Here is an 18,589-nt window from a genome sequence, read left to right as displayed (position 1 = left end):
CTACAGATATCGGATCGACACGAAACCACTTGGAGAATTTTCTAGACTTAAAGGGCTACAACTCTCATGAAGGACGTTTTCCCAAATGAAGTCGTTAAGACCCTCTAAAAATTCGCACAAGTTGACAGTTCTAATCTGCAAGCTATCAAACATTAACTAAAACTTCAATTTTATTCGAACTTCCATAAAATTGTTCCAAATTGGACATAGGGCCTTACAATACCACCCCCCTTAAAATAGTTTCGCCCTCGAAACTTAAGGGTTTACAAATAAATCGGGGTGTGACTCCCGCATCTTATCTTCTAACTCCCAGGTCGCGTCACCAGTCTCTTGGTTCCACACGACCTTCACTAAAGGCACCTCCTTGTTTCTTAAGCGCTTTATGCTTCGGTCGACGATCTTGATGGGTGGCACCTCCATTGTCAGATCATCTCTCAGCTGTATGTCGTCTGGCGTAATCACATGCGAATCATCTGCCATGTACTTCCGCAACTGCGACACATGAAGAACGTCATGGATGTTGGATAGAAACGGTGGTAGGGCGATCCTGTACGCCACCGGTCCAACTCGCTCCGTGATCTGGTACGGCCCAATAAACTTCGGAGTAAGCTTCTTGGACTTGATTGCCCTTCCAACACCTGTCATCGGGGTAACCCGCAAGAAGACATGGTCTCCGGCCTGAAATTCCAACTCCTTCCGTCGGTTGTCGGCGTAACTCTTTTGGCGACTCTGCGCGGTTCTCATCTTTTCCTGAATTCTCCTGACTTCCTCGGTGGTCTGTTGCACCAATTCCGGGCCAATCACCAAATTTTCCCCATCTTGATGCCAGCATAAGGGCGTACGACACCTCCGACCGTACAAAGCTTCGTAAGGTGCCATGCCGATGCTCGCATGGAAACTATTGTTGTAAGTGAATTCGATCAATGGCAGCATCTCATCCCAACTGCCCTTGTGATCCAACACACAGGCCCGTAGCAAATCTTCCAGCGACTGGATTGTCCTCTCTGTCTGCCCATCGGTTTGCGGATGATAGGCAGAGCTCAATCTCAACTTAGTTCTGAGGGCCTGCTGCAAGGCTCCCCAAAAGTGAGAGGTAAACCTCGGATCTTTGTCTGACACGATGCTGGTCGGTACACCATGTAGACGCACAACCTCAGCCACATAAATCTCCGCCAATTTCTCCACCTTGTACTTCAGGTTGATCGGGATAAAATGAGCGGTCTTTGTCAAACGATCAACAACAACCCAAATTGCATCGAACTTCCTCCGAGTTAAAGGTAAAGCCGTCACGAAGTCCATAGAAATACTGTCCCACTTCCACTCTGGGACATCTAGTGGTTGCAGCTTCCCTGCGGGCTTCTGATGCTCTACATTCGCTTTCTGACATGTCAAGCAAGTAGAAACATACTCAGCCACTTGTTTCTTCATTCCAGGCCACCAGAAGTGAAGTTTCAAGTCCTGATACATCTTGTTCATTCCGGGATGGATACTCAGTCTACTCTTGTGTCCCTCATCCAGGATCAATCTTCTCATTTCTGCATCGTTAGGCACACATATCCGTCCCTTGCATCGCAGAATATTGTCATTCCCAATAGAGAACTCTGGTGCCTTTCCCTGAGTCACACGGTCTCGCCACTCAGCTATCCCTTCATCAGTCTCTTGTCTAGACTTGATCTCTTCCAAAAGTCCACTTGACACCGTCACCATTCCGAAACTCAGTCTTCCTGGTGCGAGCTTAACGTCCAAGCTCATATCTCGGAAAGCCTCGAACAGTTCTAACTCCTTGACCATCATTAAGGACACATGTATAGCCTTCCGGCTGAGAGCGTCGGCTACGACATTGCTTTTCCCCGGATGGTACTGTAGAGTGAACTCATAGTCCTGAAGGAATTCCATCCACCTCCGTTGCCTCATGTTCAGATCCTTCTGATCAAATAAGTACTTTAAACTCTTATGATCGTTGTAGATCGTGAACATACTGCCATAGAGATAGTGTCTCCAAATCTTGAGAGCATAAACTATGGCAGCCAACTCCAAGTCATGTGTGGGGTAGTTCTTCTCATGAGTCTTCAACTGCCTTGAAGCATAGGCAATTGCTTTCTTATCTTGCATCATTACACACCCCAAACCATTGTGTGACGCATCACAGTACACGTCATAAGGTTCTCCTTCCTTAGGTAAAGCTAGTATGGGTGCGGTGGTCGGCCGCTTCTTCAACTCCTGGAAACTAGCCTCACACTTCTCCGTCCATGCAAACGGTTGATTCTTCTTTGTCAACTGGGTCAACGGCGAAGTCAACTTTGCATAATCTTTGACGAATCGTCTATAGTAGCCAGCAAGCCCAACAAAGCTTCTGATGTCGCTTGCCGTCTTAGGTTGCTCCCATGACAGAATCGTCTCGATCTTGCTAGGGTCCACTGCCACACCCTGACTTGATATGACATGACCCAAAAATTTCACCTCCTCCATCCAGAATTCACACTTCGAGCCATTAGCATATAGCTCCTTCTCCCGCAATACTCCTAGCACTTGACGCAAATGCTCTTCGTGTTCTTCTTTACTCTTCGAGTAAATCAAAATATCGTCAATGAACACCACCACGAACTTGTCCAGGAATGGCCTGAACACTCTGTTCATGTAGTCCATAAATACTGCGGGTACATTTGTAACTCCAAATGGCATCACGAGATACTCATAATGCCCATAACGAGTTCTGAATGCGGTTTTCTGTATGTCAGCCTCCTTGACACGGATTTGGTGATATCCTGACTTCAGATCTATCTTCGAGAAAACAACAGCTCCCCGAAGTTGATCCATCAAATCATCTATCTGAGGCATCGGGTAACGATTCTTCACTGTCACCTTGTTGAGTTGTCGGTAATCCACACACAATCTGGACCTTCCGTCTTTCTTCTTCACCAACAACACCGGTGCTCCCCATGGCGACACACTTGGTCGGATAAATCCCTTGGAAGAGAGATCCTCCAACTGTTTTGCTAACTCCGTCAACTCTGCTGGTGCCATCCGATAAGGCGCCATTGATATTGGTCCTGTACCCGGTATAATATCAATGGAGAACTCTGTCTCTCTCACTGGCGGTAATCCAGGTACATCCTCCGGAAATACATCCACAAAATCTTGCACCACCAAAATGTTGCGTACGTCGCCGTCGTTCTTCGCCTCAGCTACGATAGAGTTCACATACGTCGGTGAACCCTTTCCCAAGTTGTACGAGTTTAAGTAATCCGTAACGCCGGGATCTGGGAATACTACCGCCTTGTTAGCACAATCTAAGAGCACGTGATATTGCGCTAACCAATCCATTCCCAAGATCACATCCAGCCCTTTGAGCCCTAAACAGACGAGGTTCGCAAAGAACTTCCGATCCTCGTAAACCAACGGACATTGTAAGCATGTCGTGCGTGTAACTAATCGATCGGCGGCAGGGGTCGACACCACCAAATCGAATGGTAAATCAGCAGTTAGCAATCCTAACTTTTTCACACACTCCTCAGCAATGAATGAGTGTGTAGCACCAGAATCAAATAACACCATTAAAGACTCAAGTATCACGGCAATGATACTAATTTCAGACAATCTCACAGTCAAGCAAACATCTTAGCAAACAAGTCTACCCAATCCTCACCGCGGAATTTCAAAAACACCTTTATCAAAAAAAAAAAAAAAAAAAACAAAACAAAACATCAACGAGTTCGGAAACTCGTAAGCCCAAAACCCTTAGTGCTCTGGTTTCTCAACCGGAGCTCTGATACCACAATGTAACGCCTCGATTTCTCGAGTGTTACACAGTAACTAATTAACCAATTTTCGTAAAGAGTTTTCGTCGATTCACTTATTAATCTTCAATTAATGACAAACCTTTCATTTTACAAAAACTCTTGAAACATAACCTTTCCAAAAAACACGCGGAAGTAACCAACTTCGTAAAACTTTTTAAATAACCAACTGTAAAGAGTACGAAACAAAGGCCTGAATGAAAATAAAGATTACATCAAAACTTGTTCATTCGAATTTAAGCAATAAAATTGTTCGATACCAACAGAAAACAAAAGACTCTCAACCCAAACCCTATTCCTTAGCCTCTTCCTCTTCCTCTAAAGTGTAGTCGTCCTCCAGTATTGGCACGTCACGTAGCATCAACTCCCAAGAATGAGTCATCGCCATTATCTTCACGACCATCTACCCCCCCCAAACAAACACATAGCAAACAAGCAGGGTCAGGTCCAACAAAAGAATGATAATGACAAAATCAACAACAACATATATAATATAAGTACATTATATGTCTTTTATGGGAAAGAGTCAGTTACTAACGGAATCTCACTTCACACAACCCACCAAAACTTCCATGGCCATAATCACGATCATCCGCAGATGAACAAATCTCGGAGGGGACTCACCGTACAACCCTCAATCATGTGGGGGGACTCACCGTCCACCAGACTCACCGTCCGTCCACAGAATCACAAGGCGACCGCAGTCAGCCAATCACGTGGGGACTCACCGTACAACCCACAAAACACCCTCGCGTGCAAGGTACCATCGTTCTCATGGTCCATAGTCCTCACCAGACCTATGTCCAATTATTCACATTTACTTGCAAGCGAGTTTATTACACTTTTCTCTTTGTTAAGTCTCTAAAATCAATCCTAGAGTCTTATCATACTCTTTATACAACAACCTTCACAACACAACATTCACGGGTTACAAGGGAATTACGGCAAGGTGAGCGACCCTTGAACCATTAACTCAGAAAATAAATATAATCCACGTAAAGGAACGCAAGAACATTCACTCATGCATAATATATCATCGCAACTTCAACATATTGACAGCAGAAACAACTTTCACAAAAATAGAGCCACAGAATGCATCTTTCAACCAAAAATCACGTATGATACCTTTCTAGAAAGCTATTTTAAATATCTACAACTCTCTAGTTACAGACTTGTTCATTTGAGTCCCAGAATTAGGTGATATTAGGCTTTAAAGCTAACTGTCCGGAACAGGAAGACAGCAGGTGTGACAGTTACTAAACACGACCCCCAGATCACATTACTAAACCAAAAATTATGATTTTTATATGTCTGGAAAGGTATTTCGAAAATCTACAACTTTCATTTTAATCACTTTTTCATTTGATGACCATAAACAGGTAAAAAGGGGCTCTGAAGTCCGCTGTCCAGTACAGGAAACTGGCAGCGAAACTCCCACCTCTAGTTTAAGCTATAAACCATCTCAGCCCAAGGCTTTAAGCTATGTTCCAGCAATAAAATCAAATCACATAGGTCTCATATGATAATAGTACAGCAAGCAAACCTTCAACAATCAAGATTCTTCACAAACAAACATAGCAACAAGTCCCTAATAAACTACCCAAGTCCTAGGACCAGCCCTTACCTCGGGTTTGGTGATGGAAAAACAGAAGTTTGGAGATGGAAAGAAGGTTCAAAAGCTGCTGTCCTCGTTCTCTATTTCCTCTCCCTCGCGAATCCCTCTCTACTCGCGCTCTCTCCCTTGCTCGCGTGCGTGACCGGCGACAATGGTGGTGGCTTGGGCGGCGGCTCCCTTCTCTTCTCTCACACGTTCTCTCTTTTCTCTCTTCTGTATTTTCCCTTTCTGTTCTTACGTGAAACTTGTGCAGGTTCTGTTCTGAATGAGGGAAAGAAAATAGGGTTTTCCCCTTAATCCCATGCAAACCACAAGTGGGCTAGGGTTTTGTTTTCCACAAGCCCGACCCAAGTCCAACCTTAACCCACCAGTCTAATTACCTAATCAGACCTGAAACTTACTAAAACCTAAGCCCTCAAAGGTAAATTCATAATTAAATTCGGACTTAGAAGAAAAACAATGTAATAATCCCGCTGGCACTGTACAGCCGGAACTACGTTCACTAAAACGGGGATATCTGGAGCTACAGATATCGGATCGACACGAAACCACTTGGAGAATTTTCTAGACTTAAAGGGCTACAACACTCATGAAGGACGTTTTCCCAAATGAAGTCGTTAAGATCTTCTAAAAATTCGCACAAGTTGACAGTTCTAATCTGCCAGCTATCAAACATTAACTAAAACTTCAATTTTATTCGAACTTCCATAAAATTGTTCCAAATTGGACTTAGGGCCTTACAACACACACACACACGGCCGTAGCTTCAAGAGGAGGAAAAGGAAGAAAAGTGATTTTTCCAATTCTTGACCGATCGTCGTTCCGTTCGTTGCTACGCGTAGGCCTCGAGGTACTGATGCTTTTCCTTACCTCTGATCGCTTTTTCCATAGCTTTTCTCTAGGTATTTCTGTGCTCATAGTTTTGAGGTTTTTGCAAAACTATCCTGAATATCTCATTTTTGATTCTAAACATCTTCCCTACATTCTTCTGAGTATGTTTAGCTAATAATACTCCGCCGATTCTCGAAAAACTACCGTCGAGTTTCAATTCTGGTGAAAATACCCATTTTGGGGCAAAGCTTCGTCCTTTGGGCTGAAAACTATCGCCTTAGCTTAGTGCTAGTAGGATTAGTTGTCATAAACGTCGTTGGTGACGTCCCCATCCAATTTGCTTTTTGAAATTTCAGTTTTGAATTTCTGAGCTAAAAATAATGACCAAAATACCCCTGCGACAGTTTTTGATCCGATAATTTTTCCGAGTTTAGAATACCCTTAGTTACGGCTAATGATAGCATAGGAACCAAGTTTGATCGAAGAAAAATCGACCCTCCTATTTGTGAATAGTGGCCGAGAGCTATAGAGGAGGAGGAGGAAAACTTCTTTTTCAAAAACTTGTCCTTTCGCGCTAGATTATCGTACCTCGGAGTATATACTACTTTGTGTAACCTTAGTGAGTATTGATTACTGAATTTCTGATAGTCTTTGATGGAATTCTGTGGTTTTACTCTAAAGGTTCTTTTGAAGAATTTCCTGAAGATTAAGGAGCTCATTGTGAAGGAACGTTTGAGGAGAACGCTGGAATAACTAGAGGTAAGGGCAACTTACCTTACTAGCTAATGCTTTAGGTGTCGATGCTTTCGACATTGATTTACTGTTTATGCTCTTGTTTGTGTTTTGATTGGGAAAAGTTTTCTGAGGCTTCGGCTGACAATGTAGATGATTCATCTACTGAATGTTTTTGAGAGTGAATTTCATGTTAAGTGCTATGTGGGTAATTTAGGATGTGTGATGCATGCTTTATATGCTAAGTGCTATGTGGTTATTGCATAATATGTTGATTTGACATGTTGGTTGTTTGTGCTGAGTTAATTATGCATTTGCAATGAAATCTGAGTTTCCGAGTAGTGAGAATAGCGGGCAGGTCATGCCGATTTTATTTTGAGAGTTTTGAGAAAGTTTGATAGGGCGAATGAGATTCGGGCCTTGTTATGGTGTTTATGGATCGAGACATTCTCTGGAGTCATTTGGGGATTAGGAGATCCCGAGAACTTATAGGATTTGCGATAAGACTAAAAGGATATCATTTAGTAAAGAAAACTCATAAGACAATAAACAACCTCTAAATCTTTAAATAAAGATAATAAGCTCGAAAGGAAGCTTTGGATGCAAATCTTAGTTTTTGGAAAACGAGAAGTGTCGTCGGATCCAAGTGTTGAGGAAGTTGAGAAGTTTTGAGTATGTTGATACTCTTGTGCTGTTGGAGCAACGGGGTTTGTTGGGCTATCCGAGGGATAAGCCGGGAAATTGATAGTTTCCGAGTATGTTGATACTCTTTGCTCGAGGAGCAGTTTTGACCATCGGATTGAGATGAGTCGGATGATTTGGAGATCATCATGAGTTACAGTATATACCTTCGGGTACAGTATATGCCTTCGGGTACAGTTTATGCCTTCGGGTACAGTATATACCTTCGGGTACAGTATATCTATATGCCTTCGGGTACAGTATATACCTTCGGGTACAGTATATCTATATGCCTTCGGGTACAGTATATACCTTCGGGTACAGTATATCTATATGCCTTCGGGTACAGTATATACCTTCGGGTACAGTATATCTATATGCCTTCGGGTACAGTTTATGCCTTCGGGTACAGTATATACCTTCGGGTACAGTATATCTATATGCCTTCGGGTACAGTATATACCTTCGGGTACAGTATATCTATATGCCTTCGGGTACTGTATATACCTTCGGGTACAGTATATCTATATGCCTTCGGGTACAGTTTATGCCTTCAGGTACAGTATATGCCTTCGGGTACAGTTTATGCCTTCGGGTACAGTTTATACCTTCGGGTAATTCGGACATCGACGGGGGATATGATCGACCGTGAGGTTAGGATCGACCTGTTGATTGTCGGGCATAGCGGAGGGAAAAGTCGACCCGCAGGGTTAGGACTGATCTGGCTATGTCAAGGTTGTAAGTGACACTCGCGGGATTATGGTCGACACAATGCCAGTGTTAGGACCGACTCGATCGTGCCCAGCCTATCTCTTCCGGAATCGTCGGGATTGACGTGGCATTGACGAATCATGCACTCTAATTATATTCGTTGGGATTTAGAGGAGTTGAAGTTGATAAACATCGTTATGTGTTTTAATGAGTAGATGTTGATAAATATTGTTATGTGCTTTGATGATTGAATTGTACTAGAGATTTGATAACATGCTATGTTTAAACCTTAGGGTAGACAATGCAGAACTTTTATGTGTATATACAACATATATATATATATACCCTTTTATACTCTACTTGTTGTATCGTATTCTCTATACTGTCTTCCGTAAGTTGACCCTTGCACGTGCTACCTGTGTTTGGGGGGCTATGTATGCCCTTTTTGTCAGATGCCGTTGACGGACTGTTTCGTGATGTTTCGTCGTACTGGGAAGACCCGGAGCGAAATGACTACTACTGAGCCTTCGACATGGACCCGGACTTCATGCATGACCAGATGAGAGTCGATGATGGAAGTATAGGGGATGGGTGTTTAGTGTCTACTAAGGTTGGGTGTTAGTGTCATAGCTCTGACTTATTCTTACTTTTGAGGGCTTGTGTTTCTGACACTTGACCTATCCTTTTGGGATTGTACATTTTGCCTACGGGCGTTACACTTTTCTACTTTCCGTCACTGGAGGTTACTCGTGACGAGGTTTGCTACTTACAGCGGGGGCTGCATTTATATTATATATTAGTTCTGTTATCTTTCGTTGAGAGTTTATTTCTTTAAGTCTTTGGTTCTGTTAAAAAAAAAAAATTCACGTTTTCCGCTTTAAGTTTCTTTTTGGTTACTAAAGTGACGCCACCGAAATCGGGGTGTTACATTGTGGTATCAGAGCTTGTCGAGTCTTTCGGGAGTTGTTGGGGAATAGGTCTTCTGTGCTAGGTTGTGTGACTCTGCAAAGAGTGAAAATTGATTGTCTGCAAGCGATTTTTCGCTTTGAATTGATTGAAGTTATTGCTTAATCATACTGTATAGTTGTGCCAGAGACTATCTTGTGATAAGTACCAACTGTTTGTTTAACTAAGCATATGATGGTAAGCCCTGACCGAATGGCTTAGCTATAGAAGTTACACGAGGTTTAGAATAACCCACTAAGCCTAGAAAGTAGTATTGCGCCGATGCGATTATAAGGAAGGTAGAAGCCGAAGAATGAATCTCAGAGAGATTCCTCATGGATAGTATACGTATGATGTCGAGGGTGTGTAGTTCCGTAGCGACATCATTGAAGATTTATCATCAGGGTGTATGTGACCACTGGATGATAGGAAACTCATTGACTGTTCCAGTGGGCTTTTTCTAGATTTCCACCTTCGATGTATTAGGCCTGATCAACTTAATATTGAGGGGGTGATATTCGGAATCATAGCTGGCTATGGACTTTGATAGAAGGATTGGTAAGATTAACTTGAGTTGATCGAAGATTAGTTGAGTTTGGGAGGAAAAGGTTCTCATTAAGTATTTGTTTTCCTTGCGAAGGAGTTGTAGTTTTAAGAGATGAATATTCGTTTAGGAAATGTTGAAGAGTTACAGAGCATCAGAGATCCGAACTTGGAAAAGGTTTAGGTTTTAAGTCTATTAATTCTTGTCATAAGTGTGTAGGACTTGAAGTTTGTCATAATTTGATTGGGAGATTAAGAAGTTTATCGACGAGATGGTAATCAAGTTACAAGAAGGAAAGTGTTAGTATCAAGATGAATACTTGAGGTATGGTTATGATTGGATCTTCTAGAGGATAAACCTCGATTTATGCGAAGTGTTAGGGATGTCAGTAAGCCTAAATTGGGTTGAGTGAGGAAGGTTTTGAGGACGAAGACGACAATAATGGATTGTTTGATATTAAGAGGATGATTAGCTTATGAGTGGTCGATGAATTGATGATTGAGGGGATGAGTCTTGTTATGCACGAGGTGTTAAGACTCAAGTTGAGTTTTAATTTGAACGGTGACTGAGGGGAAGATTGATTTCATGGTGCGAGCGACGATAGTTACGACGTTGGAAGTAACGTTAATGGACTAGTAGATTCCAAGGCAATAGTTCGTCTAGGAGTTATCAAGCGATCGAGTTGAGTTTTGGATCATGAGTGAACATCACGGGGACAAGTTGAGCATTCACTTCGGAACATAGGAACGTACCGAGTTTCTAATCAGCATTTTGGACGAACGAAAGAAAAGGAGCATGTGGTTAAGGTTATGCGATTGCACGAATGCCAACAAATATTATTTCCAACGGAGACCCGACGCAAGTGGTCGAACCGGACAACAGAGAGTTAGAAGACGATATGTCTTTTGAGACGTCGTCGGTCAACATTGGGGCCAGAAGAGTGAAACAATCGAGGAGAAAGCAGAGTGTTTTAGTGAAAGTTATTTGGAACAAGGACACAGACGGTGCTATATGGGAGTTAGATGAGAAGATCAAGGGACAATATCCAGAACTTTTGCTGAACCCTAAGTTTCGAGGACGAAACTTTCTTTTTGGAGGGTAGTAATGTAAGACCCAAGTTTTAAGCTTATGCTAAGTGAATAAACTTCCTATTCACGATTAGGGTTGATGTATCGTGAAAGGAAAACCTGAACAAGAGTTTACTAAATGGAATAAATTATGAAGGAGGGAGTTCAGGAAAAGTCAAAGGATTGTATCGAAGTCGATTTAAGTTATAGCACGAATAATATTCGCTTTAAAACCTAGGACAAGAACCTTAGAAAATCAAACTATGTTCCACCCTTGGAACACTGTAGGAATTTAGTCCAAAAATCTTCAGAGAAATGTTAGAACTTCTCTTTTTCCATATATAACAATCGTTTCGAGGCGAAACTCTAGGATCTACGAACGTCCGATTCCAATCATCGGAAGTTTGCCGAAACCGAATCACTGATAGTTCAGAAACCCTAAAATCAACGGACGATGAAGATTTTTTCTATTCGGAGCATCAAATAAAGATTTCATTCGCGTACGCCCACTCTAATCGACGTTCCAGATCTTTCTTCAGATGGAAGTTTCTGCATCCGAGGTCAAAATCATAAAGTGCATAAAGTGCATTTTAAGCCGGTACACATTAAAAACAAGCCTCGAAAACCAAAAATCATACTGATATTTCTTTGGAGAATTAGAAGATTCAACGGGAAGAATATCGTGTCTAATATACGTTTGAATCAGTAGGAAAAATCGGAATCGCGAAATTCTCATTTTTCCGCATTTTCCATTTCCTATATATAGTATATGAAAGAAAAAAGAAAAAAACAACAAAAAAATCACAACACACACACACACGGCCGTAGCTTCAAGAGGAGGAAAAGGAAGAAAAGTGATTTTTCCAATTCTTGACCGATCGTCGTTCCGTTCGTTGCTACGCGTAGGCCTCGAGGTACTGATGCTTTTCCTTACCTCTGATCGCTTTTTCCATAGCTTTTCTCTAGGTATTTCTGTGCTCATAGTTTTGAGGTTTTTGCAAAACTATCCTGAATATCTCATTTTTGATTCTAAACATCTTCCCTACATTCTTCTGAGTATGTTTAGCTAATAATACTCCGCCGATTCTCGAAAAACTACCGTCGAGTTTCAATTCTGGTGAAAATACCCATTTTGGGGCAAAGCTTCGTCCTTTGGGCTGAAAACTATCGCCTTAGCTTAGTGCTAGTAGGATTAGTTGTCATAAACGTCGTTGGTGACGTCCCCATCCAATTTACTTTTTGAAATTTCAGTTTTGAATTTCTGAGCTAAAAATAATGACCAAAATACCCCTGCGACAGTTTTTGATCCGATAATTTTTCCGAGTTTAGAATACCCTTAGTTACGGCTAATGATAGCATAGGAACCAAGTTTGATCGAAGAAAAATCGACCCTCCTATTTGTGAATAGTGGCCGAGAGCTATAGAGAAGGAGGAGGAAAACTTCTTTTTCAAAAACTTGTCCTTTCGCGCTAGATTATCGTACCTCGGAGTATATACTACTTTGTGTAACCTTAGTGAGTATTGATTACTGAATTTCTGATAGTCTTTGATGGAAGTCTGTGGTTTTACTCTAAAGGTTCTTTTGTAGAATTTCCTGAAGATTAAGGAGCTCATTGTGAAGGAACGTTTGAGGAGAACGCTGGAATAACTAGAGGTAAGGGCAACTTACCTTACTAGCTAATGCTTTAGGTGTCGATGCTTTCGACATTGATTTACTGTTTATGCTCTTGTTTGTGTTTTGATTGGGAAAAGTTTTCTGAGGCTTCGGCTGACAATGTAGATGATTCATCTACTGAATGTTTTTGAGAGTGAATTTCATGTTAAGTGCTATGTGGGTAATTTAGGATGTGTGATGCATGCTTTATATGCTAAGTGCTATGTGGTTATTGCATAATATGTTGATTTGACAGGTTGGTTGTTTGTGCTGAGTTAATTATGCATTTGCAATGAAATCTGAGTTTCCGAGTAGTGAGAATAGCGGGCAGGTCATGCCGATTTTATTTTGAGAGTTTTGAGAAAGTTTGATAGGGCGAATGAGATTCGGGCCTTGTTATGGTGTTTATGGATCGAGACATTCTCTGGAGTCATTTGGGGATTAGGAGATCCCGAGAACTTATAGGATTTGCGATAAGACTAAAAGGATATCATTTAGTAAAGAAAACTCATAAGACATTAAACAACCTCTAAATCTTTAAATAAAGATAATAAGCTCGAAAGGAAGCTTTGGATGCAAATCTTAGTTTTTGGAAAACGAGAAGTGTCGTCGGATCCAAGTGTTGAGGAAGTTGAGAAGTTTTGAGTATGTTGATACTCTTGTGCTGTTGGAGCAGCGGGGTTTGTTGGGCTATCCGAGGGATAAGCCGGGAAATTGATAGTTTCCGAGTATGTTGATACTCTTTGCTCGAGGAGCAGTTTTGACCATCGGATTGAGATGAGTCGGATGATTTGGAGATCATCATGAGTTACAGTATATACCTTCGGGTACAGTATATGCCTTCGGGTACAGTTTATGCCTTCGGGTACAGTATATACCTTCGGGTACAGTATATCTATATGCCTTCGGGTACAGTATATACCTTCGGGTACAGTATATCTATATGCCTTCGGGTACACTTTATGTCTTCGGGTACAGTATATCTATATGCCTTCGGGTACAGTATATACCTTCGGGTACAGTATATCTATATGCCTTCGGGTACTGTATATACCTTCGGGTACAGTATATCTATATGCCTTCGGGTACAGTTTATGCCTTCGGGTACAGTATATGCCTTCGGGTACAGTTTATGCCTTCGGGTACAGTTTATACCTTCGGGTAATTCGGACATCGACGGGGGATATAATCGACCGTGAGGTTAGGATCGACCTGCTGATTGTCGGGCATAGCGGAGGGAAAAGTCGACCCGCAGGGTTAGGACTGATCTGGCTATGTCAAGGTTGTAAGTGACACTCGAGGGATTATGGTCGACACAATGCCAGTGTTAGGACCGACTCGATCGTGCCCAGCCTATCTCTTCCGGAATCGTCGGGATTGACGTGGCATTGACGAATCATTCACTCTAATTATATTCGTTGGGATTTAGAGGAGTTGAAGTTGATAAACATCGTTATGTGTTTTAATGAGTAGATGTTGATAAATATTGTTATGTGCTTTGATGATTGAATTGTACTAGAGATTTGATAACATGCTATGTTTAAACCTTAGGGTAGACAATGCAGAACTTTTATGTGTATATACAACATATATATATACCCTTTTATACTCTACTTGTTGTATCGTATTCTCTATACTGTCTTCCGTAAGTTGACCCTTGCACGTGCTACCTGTGTTTGGGGGGCTATGTATGCCCTTTTTGTCAGATGCCGTTGACGGACTGTTTCGTGATGCTTCGTCGTACGGGGAAGACCCGGAGCGAAATGACTACTACTGAGCCTTCGACATGGACCCGGACTTCATGCATGACCAGATGAGAGTCGATGATGGAAGTATAGGGGATGGGTGTTTAGAGTCTACTAAGGTTGGGTGTTAGTGTCATAGCTCTGACTTATTCTTACTTTTGAGGGCTTGTGTTGCTGACACTTGACCTATCCTTTTGGGATTGTACATTTTGCCTACGGGCGTTACACTTTTCTACTTTCCGTCACTAGAGGTTACTCGTGACGAGGTTTGCTACTTACAGCGGGGGCTGCATTTATATTATATATTAGTTCTGTTATCTTTCGTTGAGAGTTTATTTCTTTAAGTCTTTGGTTCTGTTTAAAAAAAAAAATCACGTTTTCCGCTTTAAGTTTCTTTTTGGTTACTAAAGTGACGCCACCGAAATCGGGGTGTTACAGAAACGCCGTTATCTGGGATGCCGCCAGAGGGACCCCGCCGGGATGGGGAGGTCTAGTTGGCACCTTAGGCGTTGGAACTCGTCCCGGAGGAGAAGTGGGGGGGTCTCGACGAGAAGAGTTCCTGGTTTGGCGTTTGGAGACCACCATTGGAGAAAATAAGGACGAATGGGGACTATCAATAATGGGCACTATGGACGGAGTAGGGAGTTCGCCAGGAAAGGAGGTAAACAGAGGGTAGCCAAATGAGTGGTAAGTGACGGTGCGGGAGTGTTGGTAGGTCGGGGATCCTTTGGAAGAGATTGGGGATGAGAAAAGTGGAGGTTTCGAAAGTTGCAAGTGATGGAAAATGAGGGTCTTTATAGGCAAAGGGTTGGTGATGGCATAGGACGCGTGTAGATTTTGAGCGGTGTTTCGAGCGGTCGTTTCACTGCGTATAGGGGATGGTGAGTTGCACCTCATGATGACAGGAGGGAATGATTCCCTTGGGAAAAGTAAACGACATAACCTTGGGGGGCGTTGTAAGCGCGGGGTTGGTTCGAATTCTGCCTTTATGACGTGAGGTGACGCTTTGAATATAGCAGTTGAGATTTCAAAGATACGCTGACCTATCCGCTTTCGCTGACGTGTCAACGCACTAGGCGACCAAAATCACCACGATCGCCTTTCAAGCGTGGCGACCAAACACTCCACAACCGCCGTTCGTGGACTCGTGGACTTGTGGACTTGTGAAATTTTACTGCTCTTTACGCCATGTTGGCGACTTAAATATTTTTGCACTAAGCGCTTCAGTTAGCCATTTTGATCCTTAAAGACACACTTAGCTCTCATGCTTCGTGCTCAGTGTCTTGTGGACTGGTGGACTGAGCGAGCGCCTAGGGGACCTATGCCCAGGGGTTACCCACCAAGCGGAGGTCGCCCAGCCTGGGAATTGGGCCTCCTCACGCAAGGCCCAACTGGCCCAGCAGATGCAGTTATGATGCGCTAGGCCCAACTCCCCTATTATAAATAAGGAGTGATTATCATTTGTAAGAGACTCTTAGCTCATTTGATCAATACACACTTGAAATTCAGTTATTTTCTCTCTCTTGAGAGGTTATTCTCTCTTTTAGTGCAATCTCTCTACTATAGGTACTATACCCTATCTTAATTTTCAAGGCAAGAACAGAAAACACAATCAAACAGATCCTTAGTTTACAAAAACTTTCCATTTTCACAAGTGATCGTTCATCCGAGAAGTTTCCAGGAAAGTGAGGTGTTCTCCACAAAGATGTGCTTAAGTACTAAAATGTTCCTAGATAGAACAACCTATTAATTCTCATCACAAGATCAATAAAAAAATCCGACCATATATTTCTAAATCTTTTTTTGTATTTTTCTATGTGTTGGTTAACTACGGTTTTAGTTCTGAGGCAGTTTGAGTTTAGATTTTACTATACCTGAAAATTTCCAAGACAAACCCGGAGGCTACAGAACTGCTGAGACAAACACAAGCCCTCCTGCTCTGCTATAGAAATCTACAGAGGAATAGAGGATGGATCACGAAATCGCTGATGATGAGCTGCTAGGTCCCTGTAGAATAGGATGAATCCCTGTGATTGTCTCTTGACTGGGTGAAGTTGGGGAGAGCGTTGTATGTTCACTTTGGTCCATCAAAAATTCACATGGTAAATATCTGATCCTTATCTTGATTTGTTCCTTTTTCTTCTCTTATGTTTCTTCTTCTGATATGTTTATTAGAATTATGATGCATTTGTTTTCAGGTTTGAGGAGCTCCAATTCAAAGCCAACTATTCTTGTTCTTTTACCAGATTTCTAATTCTTTTCCACTTGTCATTTTGAGGGTACTAGTTTCATTAATAGACTCTGTGATATGTTAACTAATTCGTTGTTTTGCTTTCCTCCACTCATTTATTTTTGGTTTTTTAGAGGTAATAGGTGAGTGCAGGAATTTATAACATATGCACCTATTTGTCAAAATTCAAATGTTCACGTATGTTCACGTTATGTACTTAGTGCTTTTTGAACCTTCTCTACCATGTTTGTCAAAGCTTCCTGCCTTGGCATATGTATGGAGCTCTGCCCAAATGAGATGCGGTTCAATACATGTTGTGGTATCAGTGAGGCGTGGTGCTCTTCGGCACAATAGATTTGCCTGAATGAGGGTGTAATAGTAGCGTTGCTTGAGTTGTCTTGGACTTGATTGAACCTCAAACTCAGTCAAAGTGATTGAGGGTTGCAGTAGGCCAGTAGCTAGCTTCAATTAAATTTTTGGAAAATTGTAAACTTTTGGAATTGATTTATTCAATTATGCAATTGCCTCGATTAAACCGGTTCTTTCTTTTTGTAATTACTATTTTCCTTTTGTTTTTCGTATATTAACATGTATCCATGCTTACATTGCAGGTTATTGTTTTTCCTCTGTAACCAAAAAAAACATTGCAGGTAATTGAATATTCCATGATGAGCTACACATGAAAGGTATCATTTCTGGCAATAATTTCGCCTTATTCTTGATTCTCTTTTAACATTGGATAACTTAAGTTTTCTATTAGAATTTCTGGATACTACTCATAAGGTTATATGTCTCTAGCTAGAGGTTTTTTGTTGACAGGTAGCTAATCAATTCTTTTAACGGTTGGAAAAATGTTGTGTTTTTTAAAAGTTCAAACATATTTTACATGTGCTCACCATTCATGATAAATGCCACCGTCCAACCTAGAGTGTATCACCCTTGTTTAGTGTGTTGTCACCCTCTCTCTAATTAAAGGTTTGTCGCCCACTCTTTAATTTTCGCTGCCCATCATTTATGCACTCCACTATAATGTATTTGGTGAAATCATTCCCTATAAATACTAAGCTTATTCTCATGAAGAAACATAGCCACAAACTAGTTCTTCCTCTTCATTCCTTTCCCACCTAAATTGTATTTTGGACATATTGATTAAGTAAATCTCATTAGTTCTGTCACCCGGCTTACCAGAAGAGGCTGTTTAATCCTGGGGGAGTGTTTGGGATGATTCCCGAATAAAACTCTCAAGGACAACGAATTGATTTTAGCAACTCAGCTTGTTTTTTTCAGGTTCTGGTTCATAAAGGTGTATTGTTCATGTTCTTGCCGTTTTTGTTCCACCAAGGTTGCTACTTGGCTCGGTGTTCGCGTCGTTCATCCCCAATTTTCCAACAATCTTGAGAGTTTTATTCGAGAATTAGTGGGTACAACGCCAACACTGAGAAATCAAACACCAATGAAAATGGAGCACTGCAGCATCATGCTTTCATTTTTTCACTATCACACACAGAGATGGTGATCTGGCAAGATATGCAGCAAATAAGGTTGGTACGTAAGAGATTGTTTCTCCTTCAACACACTTCATGAACCTATCATTGTCGATAATTATTTCAATTGGGCTCTTCTCTTACCAATGCCATCGCCCATCATTGGGTTGCACTCTTTCCTGGTACTGTTTCTCTGTCTTAGCTCTTGTGCTGTGGTAATACTTTCTCATGGTTGCTGGATATTTAATTTGCTTTCACCTTTCATCGTTCAATTTCTTAAAATGCGTGGTTTTGTAACATCTAAATAATTTAGTAGTATTCAACGATTCTTCTGTTTCAAGGATTGGATAAAAAAAAATGATTGAAGTTCACAATCACATAGTCAAATTCAACGATTTACATTAAAGTTTGTAGTATGCCCAGTTAAGTAGTATCGTGAGAGTTTTTATTTTGCATTACTCAATAATATCAAGTTCCAATATTAAAAATAATAATAATAATACTCCCTCTGTTCCTTATTAACTGTCTACTTTGAAGAAAAAACTGTGTTTCT

At 41.5% G+C, this 18,589-nt stretch overlaps 1 long non-coding RNA gene across 1 annotated transcript; it reads left to right on the top strand.

Moving 5' to 3' along the window:
* Window positions 1–16,178: 16,178 nt before the first annotated feature.
* Window positions 16,179–17,452, top strand: LOC130720440 (uncharacterized). The gene is made up of 3 exons (XR_009013056.1): window positions 16,179–16,424; window positions 16,521–16,601; window positions 17,164–17,452. It is a non-coding gene; the product is annotated as an uncharacterized LOC130720440 (long non-coding RNA).
* Window positions 17,453–18,589: the final 1,137 nt, after the last annotated feature.

Source organism: Lotus japonicus, chromosome 5 (assembly GCF_012489685.1).
Source record: "Lotus japonicus ecotype B-129 chromosome 5, LjGifu_v1.2".
NCBI lineage: Eukaryota > Viridiplantae > Streptophyta > Magnoliopsida > Fabales > Fabaceae > Lotus > Lotus japonicus.
The sequence above is the reverse complement of the archived record's forward strand: the minus strand, read 5'-3'. Positions and strand labels throughout refer to the sequence as shown.